This window comes from Quercus suber, unplaced genomic scaffold (assembly GCF_002906115.3).
Source record: "Quercus suber isolate HL8 unplaced genomic scaffold, Cork oak 2.0 scaffold_113, whole genome shotgun sequence".
In the NCBI taxonomy this organism is placed as follows: Eukaryota; Viridiplantae; Streptophyta; class Magnoliopsida; order Fagales; family Fagaceae; genus Quercus; species Quercus suber.
Genome location: NW_027069578.1, coordinates 1,265,138 through 1,270,713, shown reverse-complemented (window position 1 = coordinate 1,270,713; position 5,576 = coordinate 1,265,138). Strand labels below are relative to the sequence as shown.

Genomic DNA, 5,576 nt, shown 5'->3' with positions numbered 1-5,576 from the left:
TTTCTTGTTTTTGTTGAGTCGGTCAAGGTTCTGGACAAAAAGGTCAATGAGAGAAGTGGGAAAGCCTATTTGAACAATAAGGGACCCACCTCACTTTTGTGAGGATTGGAGATTCGCTACTATTCTTGATATACGACTCACATTATGCTTCTTCTTTTGATTCCTTTCAATAGTTATAGTCATGGATTATTCTTTTGAATGTAACTCATCTTTCTCTTATATTTCTCTATTGTTTAGTCATATACCCATATATATATTTTGTTTTGTTTCAATAATTTTTAAGCAGTGAATCATATGATTCTTTAATATTTTTTGGTCTTTCAGAAGTTTTAATATCTGAATTTTTGAGGTTTTTTTTTTTTTTTTTTTTTACATTATCTTAAACTATCTTACAAAGTTTTTATAAGTCATTGCATGTTCAAACAATGGCTTCTTCATCAAATTGTAACACAAATTGAAGTCATACAAGAGTAAATCATGCAATGGTGTAGTTTCTTAATCAATTTAAGATTTTATAAAATTATTTTAGTCTACCTCACAAATAGGTAGGTTCCCATGCATAACACGGGCTAGCGATTAGTTTTGATTATTTTGGAAGTGTTTAGATTTTTTGCGGGTAATTTCAAAGGTTTTGAGGGTTTTTTTTTTTTTTTTTCATTTTATATATTTTAGGGTTTTTGTGTGGATTTTTTGAATGTATTTTTGGCCATTTTGGAGATTTAAGTGATATTTTTTTAAAATTATTTTGGAGCTTTTTGTTATAGTTTTGTCACTTTAGAGAGAGAGAGAGAGAGAGAGAGAGCTATGTTCTCTTGATGGTGAAAAGGTTTTAACACTTTTAACCTCAGAAGAGGGTATTTTTCCTAGTCAATAGAAAACTATTTCCTCAAATATGACTAAAATTCCCACTTAAAACTATCTAAATAATAAAAATACATCCCAAAAACTTCAAAATAAGAATAATATGCATCAAAACTTTAGAAATCACGTCCCCACTTTAAAATTTGAACACAAAAAAAGACAGTCAAATGTCTTTTTTTTTTGGAAGTTTCAAGTATTTGTAATTATGCCTGCAATGTTTAATCAAGTAAATTGATGAATTTGGTCTTCACTAAAATAAATGGGTTGAGGGGATAATGGGTATTGTTGTTTGATTTTTTTTACAAGTTTAGTGAATATATTTTTATTTTTTTTCTTTTTGTTGTTGCATCTTTTTTTTTTTTTTTGGGTTGCATCCTTATTTTGATTGTATTTATGAGTTTAATTTTCAATAATTTTATTTTGATTGTGCTTATCATTTTTTTAGGTCGATTTTAATTATTTTTTTATTAATATTTTATAATAGTGAATTAAAGTTGTTATTTAGTATCTATATGAATATATTAGAAAATTTCTATTTTTTTGTATAAGCAAAACTCCAAGGAAATATTTTTCAACCTTTTTTTTTTTTTAATTGATGAGAAGTCTCACATGTACTTTTTTTTTTTTTTTTTTTAGAATACTAAGTATTTTAACACACACACATGGAGAGAAGAGAGAAAGTCTTAAAGAAAATATTTTAATACACATATACTTTGATTAGCTAGCAGCCTCATGTTTGTTGATTGACTAGATGGACTATTTATTGATTCATTGCGATGTTGCATATGATTAGTGAAGTTTGTTTTGAAAGCTTTTAGGATTCACTGGGTGTTACTGAATAGGGTAATTGATTTCTTGTTTAGTTTGAGGATATAAATGAATTTCACATTTGTTAACCACTTTCTAACACATTAAGGGAAGTCTAACTAGAGGGGGGTAACAAGTGCAGCTATGACAAATCTCAATAGAGATTAGTACAATTTTTTGAATATAAAAATAATACAAAAAGACTACCAATACTTACTAGAATATTCTTCTTAAAAAAAAAAAAAAAAAAAACTTACTAGAATATTTTCAGGTACATAGCCAATACTAAAAAACATTTTCAATGTAAAAATTTATGCTAAAACAAAGTATAGTCTACGTAAAGAATATTTTTTCGATGGAGGCCAAGCTTTAACAAAATATATATATAGATATGGTAGAATTTTAACCTATATATATAGTTACTCTTATAATAATTGCTTTTATTATTAAACTAAAATATTAATCGATTTCTCATATTAAAAAAAATACAAATTAATTTTTGGTGTAGTCGAAATTTGAATCACAAATCTCTTATTAGATTACAATTTTTTTTTTTACAAATTTTTTTTTAAATAAATTGAACTAACTGGAATCCACCTTAACTCTTTCTTAATATTGAGCAACTATTATCCAAATTTCAAAGTCTCTTTTATGTCTCATCATTATTAAAAATTAATTAATTAAAGAGAGAATGAGAGGAGGACGTCGACATAGCCATAGGCCCATAGCTAACAAATTGGCACTTGCTCACTAAATATTGTTTGGGCCGAAAGAAGTGCCAACAAAGATACGCTAGAGTTGACCAAGTTATTGTGAGTTGTGACTCTAGATTTACCCAACTTGTGATATAAGTATCTTGTCACGAGACAGTATAGTAATATAAATTATTTCAAAACGTGTACAAGCATGGTGTCGTGGTGTAGTTGGTTATCACGTCAGTCTAACACACTGAAGGTCTCCGGTTCGAACCCGGGCGACGGCAATCCCTCTCTCTTTCTTTTTAATTTTTGGAATTCCCTCTCTTTTTAGTTTACCTCATCACTGTTGTCCGTGTTTGACTCCCTCTCTTCTTTTTCTTTTCTTTTCTCCTCTTCTGGGGGCTATGGTTAATTAGATCATTTTGGTTTATAAAAATTTAGATCTAGAATAGTATTTTAATTAGTGACTAGCAAGATTGGATCTTAGTCATCTTACTGTCTTGCTCCATTACTACACCTTCCATTCTTTCTTTCTGAACATTTCAATTAATGTTTTAACATTTATTAAGTACCCTTTTAGCCTGTCCCTCTGACTCTATTAGACCAATATATATAATCAAGGTAGGAATACTAATAGGATGACCTCAAGTATCATCATGTATAGTTGAAAGTCTAAAAATTTCATAAAAAACTTAAGGGTGTGTTTGTTTGGAGGTAAAATAGAATGGATGAAAAACTTTGGAGAAAAAAATGAGAATGAAAACTTTTTTGAAGTGTGTTTGATTAAATAGGAAAGAAGAAAAATAAATAATAAAGCCTAGGTGTTTTATCCCCAAACCCACTAAAATATTTTCTCTCCCAAAATAGAAAGAAAATTAAGTGGAGATGAATTTTTTCTTAATTGACAAAAATAACCATGTGCACATGCCCATGGGTTGCCTTTATTTTATTTTTTTCTTCTCCCCTGACGTTGCCTTGTTACTTTTTCTTTTTCTTTTTCTTTTTTTTTCCTGGGCGACGTTGTCTTTTTATTTTTTATTTTTCTTTTGATTTTCTTGGCCTGGCGCCTTTTTCTTTCCCCTCTTCTGGGCAACAACGTTGCCCTTCTTTTTCTTTTCTTTTTTTCGTATTTTTTTTTCATTTGATTTTCTAGGGTCTAGGCATGATATTTTTTTTTTTTGATATGATTTTTATTTTTTTAATAAATTTTGGTGATTGCTCTTTCTTTGTGGTTATTAGCCACTTTTTTGTTTTAATTGAGCATTATTTTTTAACAATGGTATATGAGTAAATTTTTTTAAACTCATTTTTTTCATCCCTCAACTTTTTCACTCCCAACCAAACAAAAATGAGAGAAAATAAAATATTTTCTATCCTTCCATTTTTCCATCCTCCCACAATTTTCTATCCTCCAACTTTTTTTACTCCAACCAAAACAGACCCTAAGCTTTTAAATCAGTTTGCAACCATCAGCATGGAAAATTGCTAACCAAGTTCAACGTTTCTGACTTCAAGTTTCATGCCTGCACATATGCATAAAACTACACACAATTAAAAAAAAAAATAGCATTTTTTAAAGAAGTTTTAAAAATTTTCTTTATGGTAGTAGGTAGCACGATTAGATCCAATTAAGTATTATTATATGTCAATAGTGCAAGAATGATGTTTTACCCCAAAAAAAAAAAAAAAGTGCAAGTATGATGTAAAGTGTCAGGTTTGTGATAGGTCAATTCTATAATATATGTATCTATCTGTTATTATTGCTTTTATTGAACAGTATTCTAGTGCATGGTTCTCAGCAAAAAAAAAAAAAAAAGTGCATGGTTAATGTGTGGTAGGTTTTAGAAAAAGGGATTATTGGTAGCTAGCATTGATGCTGGGAATCTGATCTGATGCTGAAACTGGCAGTTCGTTTGTTTAAAATAGTAGATGATAGAGTGAAGAAATTTAACTATAATATAATAGTGACTGCCAAACCAACATAACCAATGTACATATACCTATTGCAATGCTTGCGTTTGACTATATGATATCTGAATCATATAATTCATATTATATGATTTATATAATCTGAATCACAAAATATTTTACCAATTGAGTGCTAACATTTAATTATGCATTAGCATGGACCTCTCATATTATAATCTGATTTTCGTTATGCTCTTACTACCATTTGAGCAGATTTTTTATTTTTTCAAGACAATTTTGATCTTTATAGCTACGGTAATTATGAGTATTGGAAAAACCATTATATGTTGGGGGGTAAAAGGATACAATTAACAACAAATGTAACCTATTGTACTATATTAAGGCCAATAATTTGAGCATATAATTTGAGCATATAATCATACACAAAATAAATAAATAAATTGAAAATATAACATGTAAAATGACACCGAAACTAATAATTTTATAGAGATATTATTATAATGTATATACATTGTGATTATTACTTCTTTAAAAAAAAAAAAAATTGATTATATACTGTATTGATATAATTTGGGGGAAAGGATATTATGTTTTTAGAAGAATTTGGGGGAAAGGATATGTAAGGTTGAATTTAATCAACCATTTTGTTGGCTTTATTCCATGCCAATTTGCTTGTATTTCAACACTTAGAAACCCTGTATTTAAGTGGGATTCATGTAAAGGTAGTAAGTGAGAGAGTGTGAAGAAATGCTCAAGATTGTGCAAGGATGCAGGGCTTCACAGCTGGGACTCGCGGGTGACTCGCGACTAGCAAGCCGCTAAATGCAACACACGAGTGAAGCATGTGAGAAGATGAACAGTCGCGCCAACTAGAGCACTACAGGACAAAAAGTCCAGCCTGGTCGTTCTATTATCTCGCAGCTTGAACTCACGACTCAGCCAAGTCGTGAGGCCAAGCCGCCAACCAGCTTTGTTTTGAAAAACCTGACTCTTCGCATTCCTATCTCACTTTAGTATAAATACCCCTTAAACCCACGATATGTAGAGAACTTTCAGAGAAAATTTTGAGAGAGAAACCCTAGAGAAAAACAAGATTGATTCATCCACAATCTTCAAATATAAACTCTTCAAATTCCTCTACTCTCACCCTCTCCATTGATACATCCTTAAAAGGTTCTTGACCAAATCATTTTCTCACCATACCCACGTTTGTGAAAAGGTCCTTTGGTGCTAAGGGAAGCAGTTTGGAAAAGACCAATAGTTATTGGTTAATGCTATGAA

General features: G+C 29.9%; 1 non-coding gene across 1 annotated transcript; it reads left to right on the top strand.

Annotated features, from left to right (window-relative positions):
- Positions 1–2,576: 2,576 nt before the first annotated feature.
- On the top strand, positions 2,577–2,650 carry TRNAV-AAC (transfer RNA valine (anticodon AAC)). The gene has a single exon. It is a non-coding gene; the product is annotated as a tRNA-Val (tRNA).
- The last annotated feature ends 2,926 nt before the right edge of the window (positions 2,651–5,576 follow it).